Here is a 16,391-nt window from a genome sequence, read left to right as displayed (position 1 = left end):
AATCTTAACTATTTTAAGTTTTTAATTCATATACATAGATAGATTCTCTTTCCATTTATAGGTCTTTAATTTCTTTCAATGATGTTTTGTGAATTTTAGAGTACAAGTGTCACACTTTTTTTTTTTATTATTTTTATTTTTTTAGCTAGTGAGAGAGACAGACAGAAAGGGAGACAACTCATAGTTGCAGCATTCTTAGTGCCCTAACTGGGGATCAACTGGCAACCCCTGTGCTTCCTGATGACGCTCTATCAGCCAAGCTATCCAACCGGGGGAGCTGTGTATAGAAATATAATTGACTTATGCCCTGGATGTTTAGTTCAATCAGTTAAAGCATCATCCTGAAACACCAACATTGTGGTTTTGATCCCCAGTCAGGGCACATATGAGAAGCAACCAGTGAATGTACAACTAAGTGGAATAAGAATGCTTTTTCTCTCCCTCCCTCTCTTTCTCTCCCTCTTTCCCTCTCTCCCTTCCTCTCTAAAATCAATCAGTAAGAAAATTAATTGATTTGTGTTTATTGATCTTTATCTGCTGAACTAATTTATAAGCTTTAATAGGTTTTTTTGGTGCATTCTTTGGGATTTTCTATATACAAGGTCATGTCATCTGCAAATAAAGATACTTTTACTTCCTTTCCAATACAGATTTTTTTCTTTTTTCTGGTCTAATTGCCTGGCTGTAGCCTTCAGTACAGTGTTGAATAGAAGTGACAACAGCAGACATCCTGGCCTTGTTTCTGATTTTAGGGGGAAATGTTCAGTCTTTTACTGTTAGATGTAAGGTTAACAATGGTTTATTTTAGAAATGCCCTTTATTAATATGGAGTTTTGAAGGGAACATTTCTACTCTTGTTTGAGATTTCAGATTATTTCAATTATGTTTTATAACAAGATAGTCGTGTGTGTGTGTGTGTGTGTGTGAAGGAGATAGGGTTGGAGAAACCTGTGGAATACAAAGTTTACAAGATTGAGAGCATCTGGATATTAATGTTCATTCTATCACTTGAGCTGTATAACTTCGGGCATTCTGTTTTATTCTTCATGCCTCCTTCATTCATGTTTTCTGTTCATTATGTATTTATTGAATATTCAATTTGCTAGATACGTATTTGAAGATATAAAGTATCTTCACTGAAGTCTTTGTCTTTAGTTATCAGTTCCCACTCTGTACCAACAACCTCAGTGTTTTTTTATCTGTGAAGATGGAGGCACTGGGCATATTTTGGTTTATGCGCATTTGTTAAGTAAGGCCTTGCTTATTTTCAGAGTTCAGTATGGTCTCAGTGTTAAGACTTGCCTTATTATTGTATATATCATGAGTGCTACCTACTTGTCAATCTCTTATACTCTCATTTTTTTAAAAACTACTATAGTCATAGCAGTGACTCCCAAATTTTCATCCTCTACTCTGACCTCTTTCCTAAGTTTGTTTCTAGATACCTAACAGATTTCTTTGCTTGGTTGTCCTAAATACACTTCAGACTCACAATATCTATAACAAAATTATGATTATCCCTAAAGCCCAACTTTTTGAATGCTTTCTCACTTTTTATTTTCTTAAATTTATTTTTTATTATTATTTTTTTTTGTATTTTTCTGAAGCTGGAAACGGGGAGGCAATCAGACAGACTCCCGCATGCGCCCGACCGGGATCCACCCGGCACGCCCACCAGGGGGCGATGCTCTGCCCATCCTGGGTGTCGCTCTGTCGCGACCAGAGCCATTCTAGCGCCTGGGGCAGAGGCCAAGGAGCCATCCCCAGCGCCCGGGCCATCTTTTGCTCCAATGGAGCCTCAGCTGCGGGAGGGGAAGAGAGAGACAGAGAGGAAGGAGAGGGGGAAGGGTGGATAAGCAGATGGGCGCTTCTCATATGTGCCCTGGCCGGTAATCGAACCCGGGACTCCTGCACGCCAGGCCGACGCTCTACCACTGAGCCAACCAGCCAGGGCCCTTAAATTTATTGATTGATTTTATAGAGAGAGGAAAGGAGAAACATCAATTTGTTGTTCCACTTATTTATGCTTTTATTAGTTGTTTCTTGTATGTGCCCTGATAGGGGATTGAATCCACAACCTTGGGTATCAAGGACGATGTACTTTACCAACTGAACTACGTGGCCAGGGCTGTGCTTTCTCACTTTAGTAATGGGAATATTTTCTTCCATTTGCCCAAACTAGAAACTTCTAAGTTATTCTTGACACTTTTTCCTCACTGCTTACATCTAGTGTATCACAAAGTCCCTTTGAGAGACTATCTCCTACATATCTCTTCTCTATATCTCTCTCTACCTCCCTCCTTCTCTATACTCATTGCCACTTTCTTTGTTCAGACCCTCATCAGTTTTTAGTTGGACCAAACTCTTACCTCCTTTCTTACCCACTTGGCAAATTAAGTGCCATTCAGGATTCAGCTCAAATGTCACTTCTTTATAGCATATACTTGTTACCAACTCCTCAGACTTCTGGGTGAAATTAAACATCTTTCTATAGTCATTGCCACTTAATGACAGAAATATGTTGGGTGAAATGCATTGTGGGTGATTTTGTCATTGTGTGAACATCAGACTATACTTAAGTGAACCTAGATGGTGTAGACTACTACATGCCTGGGCTATGTGGTATAGTTGACTGCTTCTAGGCTACAAGCCTGTACAGCGTGTTACTGTATAAAACAACACAAGATTAAATCAAGCACAGGAGAATGTGATGCAATCAAGAGACATGGTATACACAAGTTGTATGAGGCTGCTGCCAACACACTTTGAAGCAAACTTTTTTTTACAAATAGAAAGATTCCACTCTAAAATAATGACAAAAGGTATATAGTATAGTATAAGTAATAATAAAGTAGTACCAGTTGTTTATTATCATTACCAACTATTATGTTATACATAATTGTATGTGCATAGTAGGTTTGTTTGCATCAGCATCATCACAAACACATGAGTAATGTGTTGCACGACTACCTTATGGCTATGACATCACTAGCACTAGGAATTTTTCAGCTCCATTATAATCTTTGAGACTACTGTTGTAGATGAATTCTTTCTTTGATTGAAACATTGTTCTGTGGCATTTGTATTAATGTTATGGAAATATTAAATATTGTATAGTTATTAATAGCATAAATTATAGAATCATACAGGCTTGAGTTTGATTCCTGGCTCTTAATAGCTGTATGATTTTGAGCATGTTACTCAGCCTCTCTGAGCCTCTGTTTTCCTCACTTAAAGTAAAGCTAATAACTACTTGATAGAGCAGAAGTGAAGATTAAGTGTAATTATGAAGGTAATAATTACAGTAATCATGGCCACAATAAATTGAATGTTATTTGCTAAGCACTGAGTTAAGTATGATACTTAATACATATTGCTTATGTAAAACCGCTCAGTGCCCAATGTATAGCCAACATTTAGTAAAGAAAAGCAAGTATTTTTGTTGTTTTGTTCTCCAGTTGGGCTGAGCATCGAAGGGCGAGAACTATGTCTCATCCTTGTGATTGACACTATGATAGATCATCAGTAAACAGTTGCTGAATTTGAGTTTATTTAGTATGATTTGATAAAATGCTAGGAGCTCTTCTTCAAAATAATATCCCCTGATGACTTGCTTGCAGTTCCTTTGGGATTTGAAGGTTTTGAGTTTCCTATTCAAGTACACATACCCCTGGAGAGAGAGAATACCTTGTGCTAGTATCAACAATTAGCCTGTAGGAATTAGTTATTTACTACCTGCTTTTTAATCTGAGAAAGACTTTACAAGATGAAACTGGGCTGGAAAGAAAGGGGAGAGTAAGAAATCGGTGCACACAGTATCATAGGGAACAGAATTGCTGTTTTCCATTTGCCTCAGAATTACTCTTTTTTGTAATTTGTATTGGACATCACACTACCTAATATATATGAGCAACATTTGGTAGCTTTAGATCTGCTGTAGAGCCATAAGGCTAGGATCATGTAAAATTGAATCCTTTCTGTTACTTGAAAGTAACACTCCCTGTATAGACAGTTAATTTATATTGAGTACGGAGAGGGAATATTTTATTTTATTTTATTTGTTATCTTTTTTTTTTTTTTTTTGTATTTTTCTGAAGCTGGAAACGGGGAGAGACAGTCAGACAGACTCCCACATGCGCCCGACCGGGATCCACCCGGCACGCCCACCAGGGGGCGATGCTCTGCCCCTCCGGGGCGTCGCTCTGCTGCGACCACAGCCACTCTAGTGCCTGGGGCAGAGGCCAAGGAGCCATCCCTAGTGCCCGGGCCATCCTTGCTCCAATGGAGCCTTGGCTGCGGGAGGGGAAGAGAGAGACAGAGAGGAAGGAGGGGGGGGTGGAGAAGCAAATGGGCGCTTCTCCTATGTGCCCTGGCCGGGAATCGAACCTGGGTCCCCTGCACACCAGGCCTACGCTCTACCGCTGAGCCAATAGGCCAGGGTCTGTTATCTTTTTTTTTAATTTTAATAATTTTATTTTTTTAATGGGGTGACATCAATAAATCAGGATACATATATTCAAAGATAACATGTCCAGGTTATCTTGTCGTTCAATTATGTTGCATACCCATCACCCAAAGTCAGATTGTCCTCTGTCACCTTCTATCTAGTTTTCTTTGTGCCCCTCCCCCTCCCCCCTTTCCCTCTCCCTCTCCCCCCTCCCCCCGTAACCACCACACTCTTATCAATGTCTCTTAGTCTCACTTTTATGTCCCACCTACGTATGGAATAATGCAGTTCCTGGTTTTTTCTGATTTATTTCACTTCGTATAATGTTATCAAGATCCCACCATTTTGCTGTAAATGATCCAATGTCATCATTTCTTATGGCTGAGTAGTATTCCATAGTGTATATGTGCCACATCTTCTTTATCCAGTCATCTATTGACGGGCTTTTTGGTTGTTTCCATGTCCTGGCCACTGTGAACAATGCTGCAATGAACATGGGGCTGCATGTGTCTTTACGTATCAATGTTTCTGAGTTTTTGGGGTATATACCCAGTAGAGGGATTGCTGGGTCATAAGGTAGTTCTATTTTCAGTTTTTTGAGGAACCACCATACTTTCTTCCATAATGGTTGTACTACTTTACATTCCCACCAACAGTGTATGAGGGTTCCTTTTTCTCCACAGCCTCTCCAACATTTGCTATTACGTGTCTTGTTAATAATAGCTAATCTAACAGGTGTGAGGTGGTATCTCATTGCAGTTTTGATTTGCATTTCTCTAATAACTAAAGAAGATGAGCATCTTTTCATATATCTGTTGGCCATTTGTATTTCTTCCTGGGAGAAGTGTCTGTTCATGTGAGAGGGAATATTTTAGACTTGGTCCCTAATTTTGGCCAGCTGTCTTATAAATGAATGTCAGCTGTCACTACCCTGTGAATTGCCCAAAGGATTGTTGAGCACAAGGTGCGATGACAAACCTGAACGCACTGAAAATGCTATACAAATGCAAAGTGGATCATTCCAGACTTTAATACATGACTTTGGAAAACTCAGTTAACTTCATGGACCTCAGTTTCCTTATTGCTGAAAAAATGATTTTTAAGGCTTGTCAGTTCTGTAATTCTGAGAGACTTTATTCCATCTTTCTTACTGTCTCTTGCTTCCACCCAGTCTCAACACACCAGCCATAGTTAGTCTTTTAAGACTTGTTAACTCATTATCACTTTCTTTCTCAGAACTGTCCATTGGCCCTTCAGTTCATTCAGAGAAAAAGCTAATGGCTTCTAAGGCCCTACATGACCTATACTTCTTCTCACCATTCTTTTGTGGGCTCATCTCTTATTTTTCCCCTCTTTCCATCTTCTCCAGCCATACCAGACTCTGCTGATTCTTGATCATCTCAACCATAGTCCTTTTGCTTTAGGGATTGATTATACAGTGAAGATTCCAGTTTCTAAACTTCTCTTTTTACAGACAGTATTGTCAACTCCCTCATTTTTGTTTGTTTTGTTTTTTAAAAATTTTGTTTATTGATTTTACAGAGAAAAGGGAGGGATGGGGAGTGAGAAGTATCAATTCATAGCTGCTTCACCTTAGTTGTTCATTGATTGCTTGTCATATGTGCCTTGACCAGCCAAGCCCACGGCTTCGAACTGGTGACCTCAGCATTCCAGGTCGAGGCTTTATCCACTGTGCCACCACAGACCAGCCTCTTAAGTTTTTTTTACAGAGACAGAGAGAGAGAGAGATAGGAATAGACAGACAGGAAAGGAGAGAGATGAGAAGCATCAATCATCAGTTTTTTGTTGCAACACCTTAGTTATTCATTGATTGCTTTCTCATATGTGCCTTGACCGTGGCCCTTCAGCAGATTGAGTAACCCCTTGCTAGAGCCAGCGACCTTGGGTCCAAGCTGGTGAGCTTTGCTCAAACTAGATGAACCCTCTCTCAAGCTGGCGACCTCAGGGTCTCAAACCTGGGTCCTCCGCATCCTAGTTCGGTGTTCTATCCACTGTGCCACCGCCTAGTCAGGCCCAGCCTCTAAGTTTTTATTTAAATGTCATCCTATTTTGAATTTGCAATTACCTCTGCACTGCTCCCCACCAGTCTTTTATCTTCTAATTTACTTAATCTTCTAATTTATTGTGTGTACTTAATTATTATGTTTATCATTTATTGTCTGACTCTGCTGGATTGTAAGCTCTACCAAGGAAAAGATTTTTTTATTTGTTTTGGTTTGTTCACCCTTATTTCCCAAGCATCTTTAATAATACCTGAACCATTAAATATTTGTTAAACATATGGATGGCAGGGCAGTGTAGTGAATACTCATGTCCTTTTTAGCTGATATAAGCCTCAGTTGATTCATTTATGAAGTGCTGTTTTAAATACTTTTATGTTAGAGGTTTTCCTCAGATATCTGGTAATCTTTGGTTATCTGCTCATGTTTTAAAATTTATTTATTTATTTTTTACAGAGACAGAGAGTGAGTCAGAGAGAGGGATAGACAGACAGTAACAGAGAGAGAGATGAGAAGCATCAATCATTAGTTTTTCATTGCACGTTGCAACACCTTAGTTGTTCATTGATTGCTTTCTCACATGTGCCTTGACCGCGGGCCTTCAGCAGCCTGAGCAACCCCTTGCTGAAGCCAGCGACCTTGGGTCCAAGCTGGTGAGCCTCGCTCAAACCAGATGAGCCCGCACTCAAGCTGGCGACCTCGGGGTCTCGAACCTGGGTCCTTCCACATCCCAGTCCGATGCTCTATCCACTGCGCCACCACCAGGTCAGGCGGTTATCTGCTCATGTTTTAAACATCTTTAAGATGAGGCACTGAAAGATTAATTTGAAGCTCTTAGTGCATCCACAGGGTATATTATGGTGAACTTCACAGTGAGGTAGTTATTTATTTAGTGAACCCTACATATCAGTCAGTATCTTTAGGCCTTTTCTTATGGGTTTGCCTTATTTCTTAGAATACTTCTGATTCTCCTGGAAGGTAAGGACTGAATACCAGCTTTCTTTGTGCCAAGTGGAAAAAAAAAAGAGGACTTTGGATTTTGACCTTCAGCATTCATTATCCTTAAGTCCTCATTTAATCCCCTTATTTTAAGTCTGGTCCTCATGCCTGCAACATGCTGTTTCAGAGATTCTCTATTTGACCCTCTCTGGAAAATAAACCTCTAGTCTCTTGACTATGAAATGCTGTTTTAATCTATACTTTTATGTTAGAGGTTTTCCTCAGATACCTGGTAATCCTTGGTTATCTGCTTGGAAAACTTGAGTTGGGGAGGGCATCTGAGTAAGAAGGATTAACGCTTTGAGTAGTATGAATGTTCATGAACGTCCTTATGCCTCCTGACCATCCAGAGTAACTGGAACTACTTTCATTTTTTGAAAAAAAAGTCACTCCCAGGGGTCAGAGGGCATGAAAAAAAACACAACAGAAAACCTCACTACTCAAAAGGTTAAGGATATGATTGCTTCTTAAACATTTTTCAATTAGTCTTATTAACACTAAATCATCAGTCCGCGCCCCCCCCCCCCCCTTGAGGTACCTGGTGTGACCAGTTCCTGAGTTCATACGGAGAAAATTCTGTGATGTTGATTGGTATATATAGTTAGAAGTCTCCCTATTGTAGGTGTAGTATTCAGCATTCTTACATTTGCTTAGTCCAGTGGTCAGCAAACTGCAGCTCACGAACCACATGCGGCTCTTTGGCCCCTTGAGTGTGGCCAGCGTAGGAGTATCCTAATTAAGTTAATAACAATGTACCTACCTATATAGTTTAAGTTTAAAAAATTTGGCTCTCAAAAGTTAGTCATTGTACTGTTGATATTTGGCTCTGTTGATTAATAAGTTTGCCGACCACTGTCAATTACCATTCATTCATTTGCTTTCTAGATTCTGAAATGTTTGTTATCTCTTCGTCCCTTCCTTGTGAGTTTAAGTCTTTCAGAAAATCCTTTTTTGTAATTTTGTCAATTTTATTTATTACAGCTATTTTGTTGTCTCTCCTTTGTCCCTTTGTTGTTGTTTTAAATTGACATTTTTATTGAGATAATTGTAGAGTCACATGTAGTTATAAGAAATGACACCCAAGTTCTCTTTTATACTTTACCCAGTTTCCTTTTATGGTAACATTTTGGAAAACTAGAACATCACAACCAGGATATTGACATTGATACAATCCACCAGTCTCATTCGGGTTTGCCCAGTTTTGTGTGTGTTCGGGTGTGTGTGTGTGTAGTTCTCTACAATCTTATCACATGTGTATTCACCACCACTGTCAAGATTCTGAACTGTTCCACCATCACCACAGGGATCCCTGGTGTTGTCCTTTTATACTATAGCCACCTCCCTCTCTGTATAGCCCCCCCTTCTCTTGTGAATCCCAGGCAACCACTAATCTGTTTCTAAAATTTTGTCATATCAGAAATGTTACGTACAGGAAATCATACAGTATGTAAGTAACCTTTTGGAATTGGCTTTTTTCAGTCAGCGAAATTCTCTGGAGATTTATCCAGGTTGTTGCATGTATCAGTAGTTCATTCCTTTTTATTGCTGAGTTTCTATGACATGGGTGTTTATGTGCCACAGTTTGTTAAAACAATCACCTATTGAAGGACATTTGGGTTGTTTCCATTTTTGAGCTGCTATGAAAAAAATTGATACGAACAAACATGTACAGGTTTTGTGAAAACATAAATTTTCATTTCTGTGGGATAAATGTCCAAGAGTACAGTTGCTGGGTCATATGGAAATTGTGTGTTGAGTGTTTTAAGAAATTACCACGTAATGTTCCAGAGTGGTTATGCCATTTTACATACTATTTTATTTATTTATTTTTAGTGAAAGAGAGAGAGACAGAGACAGGAAGGGAGAGAAATGAGAAGCATCACCTCATAGTTGTAGCACTTTAGTTCATTGATTGCTTTTCATACATGCTTTGATGGGAAGGGGTGTGCTACAGCCAGTGACCCACAGCCAAACCAGTGATCCTTGCTCAAACCAGCAACCTTGGGCTTCAAGCCAGCAACCTTTGGGCTCAAGCTGGTGACCCCACACTCTGGTGAGCCTGTGATCGAGCCTGTGATCTCGGGTTTCAAACCTGGGACCTCATGTTTCCTGGTCAAGGCTCTATCCACTGCACCACCACCTGGTCAGGCTCATTTTACACACCATTTTATATACCAACAATGCATGAGTATCCATTTTCTTTGCATCTTTGCCAGTAGTTAGTGTTATCACTGTTTACTCCTCTTTTTCCAAGTGAGAGGAAGGGAGATAGAGACAGACTCCCCCATGCACCCTGACTGGATCCACCCGGCAACCCCCAGCTGGGGCTGATGCTCTGCCAATCTGAGGTCATGATTACAATTGAGCTATTTTTAGCGCCTCAGGTGGAGGCACTAGGGAACCATCCTCAGTGCCTGAGGTCACTGTACTGGAGCCATGGCTGTGGGAGGGGAAGAGAGATGGGGGAGGGGGAGGGGGTAAAGAGGCAGATGATCACTTCTCCTGTGTGCCTATGTGCCCTGATCGGGAATAGAACCCAGACATCCACATGCCAGGCTGACACTACCACTGAGCCCACCAGCCAGGGCTATTTTTTTTTTTTTAATTTTAGCCATTCTGATAGTTATGTAGCGATTTTTCATTGTGTTTTTAATTGGCATTTCCCTAATGACTAACATTGTTGAAGATCTTTTCATGTACTTGTTTGTTATATGTATGTCTTCTTTAGTGAAATGTCTCTGAATGTCTTTTGCCTATTTTCTAATTGTTTATTGCTGTTTTTAGAGTTCTTTATATATTATGGATGCAGTCCTTTGTGAGATATATGGTTGCATTTATGTTTTACACTTAAGCCTGTGATCCTTTTTTTCTTAAGATCAGTTTATTTTGAGTGAAATTTTTTAGAAGGTGTGAGGTTTAGGTTGAGGCTCATTTTGTGTGTGCGTGCCTATGGATGGCTGTTCCAGTTGTTCTGGCATCGTTTGCTGAAAAGGCCATCCTTCCTCCATTGAATTGCTTTCGCACCTTTGTCAAAATCATTTGATCATACTTGTAAATATCTATTTCTGGGTTCTCTGCTCTATTCCATTGATCTATATGTCTGTCTCCCTGACAGTACTTAATTGTCTTAATTACTATAGCTATTAAGTAAGCCTCAATATAGGGTAGAGTGATTCTTAGGCCAATGCTTTTCCATATAAATTTTAGAATCAGCTTATCTATATCTAAAAAAAAAGGGGGGATGGATATGGAGCCATCTGCTACAAAAAAAATCTTGACTAGGATTTTGATAGGAATTGCACTATGGGGAAAATTCACATTTTTTAAAGTTTACTTATGTGCTTTTAGTCTTTTTTTTTCATTCTGAACTGTAAAGCTCTTTTTAAATTAACGTATATTTGACATACAGTATTATGTTAGTTTTAGGTGTACAACATAGTGATGTGATGTTTATATAATTTACAAAGTGATCACCACAAAAAGTCCAGTATTCATACAAAGTTATTGTGATATTATTGACTAGACTTCCTCTGCTGTACTTCATATCTCCCCAGATATGCAATGCTTCATGAATTTGCATGTCATCTTTGCACAGGGGCCATGCTAATCTTCTCTGTATTGTTCCAGTTTTCATATATGTGCTGCCAAAGCAAGCACTGTGTTTTTAGTCTTTTTAAAAAGTTATATATTGATTTTTAGAGAGAGAAAGGAGGGGAGGGAGAGAGAGAGAAACATGGACCTGCTGCCTTACCTATTTTATTCATGCATTCATCGGCCAATTCCCACCTGTGCCCTGCCTGGGATCGGACTCACAATCTTGGCATATCTGGATGATGCTCCAACCAGGGAAGTTTGTATTTAATGAAATCTGTTGATTTTTTTTATTACTCTTGAATTTCATATCTAATTAAAAATAACTTCTTTACCCCAAGATTATAAAAAATATTAACCTGTACTTTTGTTTTTTACCCCAAATATCTTGGTTTTTAGTTTTTAAAAAACCATTTGGTATTTGTTTTGGTGTATACTGTGGGACTCATTTTTAAAAAAAATCCAATTAGAGAGTCAGTTCTCATCATTTAGTGAATATTCATCAAAGGTTTTCACTTATTTCACCTTTATTGTAATCTAAATTGTTATATACATTTAGGTCTGTTGCTGGGCTTTCTTATCAGGTCAGTCATCTGTTATATCATCATATTGTACTCTTAATGATCTATTGTGGGCCTATCAGATATTATAATGTCTCGGAGGAGGCATAGCATGATACAAGGAGGTTAGATAGCCCAGTGGTTGGCAAACTCATTAGTCAACAGAGCCAAATATCAACAGTACAACGATTGAAATTTCTTTTGAGAGCCAAATTTTTTAAACTTAAACTATTTAGGTAGCTAACATTTTTTATCGAGGTAGCGCCCGCACGTGGTATTTTGTGGAAGAGCCCCACTCAAGGGGCCAAAGAGCTGCATGTGGTTCGCAAGCCACAGTTTGCTGACCAAGGGACTAGCTGAATGCTAGCTCCACCATTTACCAGTTAGGTGACTTAGTGTGAATTATTTAAATTCTCTAGACCTCAATATTGTCTGAAAAATGAGGATTATAATATTACATACATTATAGGGTTATTGTGAGGATTAAATACATTAATATAAGTAAGGCTCTTTTAACGCTTTATAATAGGGGGCCCCAAACTTTTTACACAGGGGGCCAGTTCACTGTCCCTGAGACCGTTAGAGGGCTGGACTATAAAAAAGCTATGAACAAATCCCTATGCACACTGCACACATCTTATTTTAAAGTAAAAAAACAAAACGGGAACAAATACAATATTTAAAATAAAGAACAAGTAAATTTAAAGCAACAAACTGACCAGTATTTCAATGGGAACTATGCTCCTTTCACTGACCACCAATGAAAGAGGTGCCCCTTCTGGAAGTGCAGAGGGGGCCCCATGCAGCCCAAGGGCCGTAGTTTGGGGACCCCTGCTTTATAACATAGTAAGAATTAGGCTTTTGTAACAGGGTAAAGTCCTCACATTCCTTCTTTCTAGACTAGCTTTAAAAATGTTCTGTTATAGTCTTGCCAAAATCCAATTCAGCTATTGATTGAATTTGTTGACTTCATGGATTTAATTTGAGGGAGAAATGGTCTTTACAATAATGTAATAAATTATTGTACTATCATTATTATTATTCGCTTACCACCTCAGAACATGGTAGATCTATATCTCTTCATTTACTCAAGTCTAGGGTCTTGTGTTTGTTCTGGACTTCATAGATGAAGCTATCGTTTTTTGTTCTCATCTAATTCAAAACACAAAAATTAATATTGGACCCCATGTAAACTTGACAAATGTGACATTATTGGCTCATTTTTCTCCCTAGAATAACAGCAATAGAAAAATGTGATGCCATGGGACATATCATTAGATATTGTATATATAGGTGTTTGTCCCTAAGGATGGTGGTTAAGCATGTCTTCTCAGTGCTGTCTCACACTTTCTTTACCCTAACGTGCATGAATATTTGAGTGAATAAAGAAGAAAAACAAGTAATAATAACCTTTGGAACCATAATAATAAAACTCAGAATATATGTAAATGTGTGTGTGTGTGTGTGTGAATATTGAGTGAGTATATTTAATTTTTATTATTTTTATTTATTCATTTTAGAGAGGAGAGAGAGAGGGAGAGAGAGAGACAGAGAGAGAGGAGAGAGAGACAGGGGGGAGGAGCTGGAAGCATCAACTCCCATATGTGCCTTGACCAGGCCAGTGAGTATATTTAAATGAAATGTGCTGATACAGTGGTTCTTTGAATTTGGCCATTGGGATTTTCTTAAGGGACCCCTCCCCCACCCCTTCCAGATTCCTGATCTAGGAAAGAATCCCTATGTACTCGGTTTTTTTCTTTTTCTTTTTTTAAATTTTATTTTAGCGAGAGAGACAGGAAGGGGATGGAGAGGGAAGAGAAAGATGAGAAACATCAACTCGTATTTGCATCATTTTAGTTGTTCATTGATTGCTTCTCCTATGTTCACTGACCAGGACTCAAGCCAAGCTAGTGACCCCTTGCTCAAGTCAGCAACCTTGACATCATGTCAGTGATACCACATTAAAGCCAGTGAACCCTCCCTCAAGCCCACGAGCTCACACTCTAGCAGCAACCTTGGGGTTTTGACCTGGGGATTTAAGTGTTCCAGGTTGACGCTCTATCCACTGTGCCACCACTGGTCAGCCCTCAGTTTTTTCAGTCACTATCTTCTTTTCTCTCCTCTCCTCAATCTATCTTACCATCTGCCTGTGAACTCTAGCTAGAATTTTTGTATTTTTAAACTTTGTTTTTTTGTGTTTTTTTTTAATTTATTCATTTTTACAGAGGAGAGGGAGAGAGAGAGAGAGAGAGAGAGAGGAGAGACAGAGAGAGAGAAGGTGGGGAGGAGCTGGAAGCATCAACTCCCATATCTGCCTTGACCAGGCAAGCCTAGGGTTTCGAACCGGCGACCTCAGCATTTCCAGGTCGACGCTTTATCCACTGCGCCACCACAGGTCAGGCTTAAACTTCGTTTTTAAGGAGAAACTACGTTTGGTTGTATATAAATGACCTGTTGGATAACCAGTCTCTAGCCTGCATATATCAATTAATTGCTTCTGCCTGACCAGGCGGTAGTGCAGTGGTAGAACGCTGGCCTTGGGATACAGAGGACTCAGGTTCAAAACCAGCTTGACCCTAGCTGGTTGGCTCAGTGGTAGAGCATCGGCCTGGCGTGCAGGGGTCCCGGGTTCGATTTCCGGCCAGGGCACACAGGAGAGGCGCCCATCTGCTTCTCCACCTCTCCCCCTCTCCTTCCTCTCTGTCTCTCTCTTCCCCTCCTGCAGCAAGGCTCCATTGGAGCAAAGATGGCCCGGGCACTGGGGATGGCTCCTTGGCCTCTGCCCCAGGTGCTAGAGTGGCTCTGGTCGCGACAGAGTGACGCCCCAGAGGGGCAGAGCATCGCCCCCTGGTGGGCGTGCCGGGTGGATCCCGGTCGGGCGTATGCGGGAGTCTGTCTGACTGTCTCTCTCCGTTTCCAGCTTCAGAAAAATACCAAAAAAAACCAAAAAACAAAACAAAAAAAAACCCAGCTTGAGTGTAGGCTCATCTGGCTTGAGCATGGGCTCACCGACTTGAGCGCGGACTCACCAGCTTGAGTGCAGGGTCGCTGATTTGAGTGTGGGATCATAGACATGACCCCATGGTCGCTGGCTTGAGCCCAAAGGGCACTGACTTGAATCCCAGGGTTGCTGGCTTGAGCCTAAGGTTGCTGGCTTGATCAAGGTGTCACTGATTGGGCTGTAGCTCCCCTGATCAAGGCACATATGAGAAAGCAATCAATGAACAACTAAGGTGCCACAACAAAGAATTGATGCTTCTCATCTCTCTCCCTTCTTGCCTGTCTGTCCTGATTTGTCCCTCTCTCTGTCTCTGTCTCTCATGCTAAAAAAAGAAAAAGAAAATAGCAAGGTGGTCAAAAGCCTCTGATTCCAGTGAGGGCCATAGGACAGTGGTCGGCAAACTCATTAGTCAACAGAGCCAAATATCAACAATACGATTGAAATTTCTTTTGAGAGCCATATTTTTTAAACTTAAACTATATAGATAGGTACATTCCTTATCGAGGTATCACCCGCACTTGGTATTTTGTGGAAGAGCCACACTCAAGGGCCGAAGAGCCGCATGTGGTTCACGAGCCACAGTTTGCCAACCAGGGCCATAGGAGACTCATAAACATATGCACTTAAAGTATGCTTTTCCTGTTTTCCTGATTTTTCTTCCAGAATTGTCTAGGTTTGATTGGTATTAATGTTTATATTAGGAAGGGATGAATTAGGGGTAAAAAACAAAATAGCTAGGTATTTTGACTAAGAAGGTTGAGCTAAAAGATCATTAGAGATGCCAATCAAAATACAGTAATATATGTATACTATTTTTTAGATTTTTGTGGTCTGAAATTTTTAATAATATTTTGGGAGTACAATACATATACTAAGTAAATAAAGGTAATAATGATCAATTATACATTAGAATAATATGTACTTAAAAAAGTTTATTATACATACAAAAAGTACACTAGTTATAAGCTTACAGCTTGATGAATTTTCAAAATTTGAATACATCCATGTAACCAGCACCCAGATTAAAAAACAGTACATGATTAGCTCCTGTAAAATTTCCTTGTGCTGCCTTCAACTCTCAATCCCCCTAATGCTAGCCATTATGTTAACTTCTAACAGCCTAAATTAGTTTTGTCTATTTTTAATTTATTTTTTGTGACAGAGACAGAGAATGTCAGAGAGAGGGACAGATAGGGACAGACAGACAGGAAGGGAGAGAGACAAGAAGAATCAATTTTTCGTTGCAACACTTTAGTTGTTCATTGATTGGCTTCTCATATGTGCCTTGACTGGGGGGGCTACAGCAGACTGAGTGACCCCTTGCTCAAGCCACCGACCTTGGGCTCAAGCTGGTGAGCTTTGCTCAAACCAGATGTGCCTGCACTCAAGCTGGCGACCTCGGGGTGTCGAACCTGGGTCCTCTGTGTCCCAGTTCGACGCTCTATCCACTGCGCCACCACCTGGTGAGGCTGTTTTTAATTTTTATATATACTTTTGAGCCTGTGAGAGTCATAAGCATATAGGCAGACCCCAGATTATAGACAAGATAGGTTCTGTAGGTGTTTTTTTGTTATTGTTTTTTCTTTTTTATTTATTTATTTTTTTAATAATAATTTTATTTTTTTAATGGGGCGACATCAATAAATCAGGATACATATATTCAAAGATAACAAGTCCAGGTTATCTTGTCTTTCAATTATGTTGCATACCCATCACCCAAAGTCAGATTGTCCTCTGTCATCTTCTATCTAGTTTTCTTTGTGCCCCTCCCC

General features: G+C 39.9%; 2 protein-coding genes and 1 non-coding gene across 6 annotated transcripts in view; 1 reads left to right on the top strand and 2 right to left on the bottom strand.

The window, feature by feature from the left end:
- ZNF609 (zinc finger protein 609) overlaps nt 1-16,391 on the top strand; it is a 279,517-nt gene that overhangs the window by 71,418 nt on the left and 191,708 nt on the right. The gene's annotated exons all lie outside the window — the stretch shown is intronic.
- Nucleotides 1-16,391, bottom strand: part of CSNK1G1 (casein kinase 1 gamma 1) — a 505,634-nt gene that overhangs the window by 410,135 nt on the left and 79,108 nt on the right. The window lies entirely within an intron of this gene.
- On the bottom strand, nt 11,018-11,124 carry LOC136377790 (U6 spliceosomal RNA). Its single transcript, XR_010746420.1, has one exon. It is a non-coding gene; the product is annotated as a U6 spliceosomal RNA (small nuclear RNA).

Source organism: Saccopteryx leptura, chromosome 6, assembly GCF_036850995.1.
Source record: "Saccopteryx leptura isolate mSacLep1 chromosome 6, mSacLep1_pri_phased_curated, whole genome shotgun sequence".
Classification (NCBI taxonomy): domain Eukaryota; kingdom Metazoa; phylum Chordata; class Mammalia; order Chiroptera; family Emballonuridae; genus Saccopteryx; species Saccopteryx leptura.
This window is presented reverse-complemented; position numbering and strand designations above follow the sequence as displayed.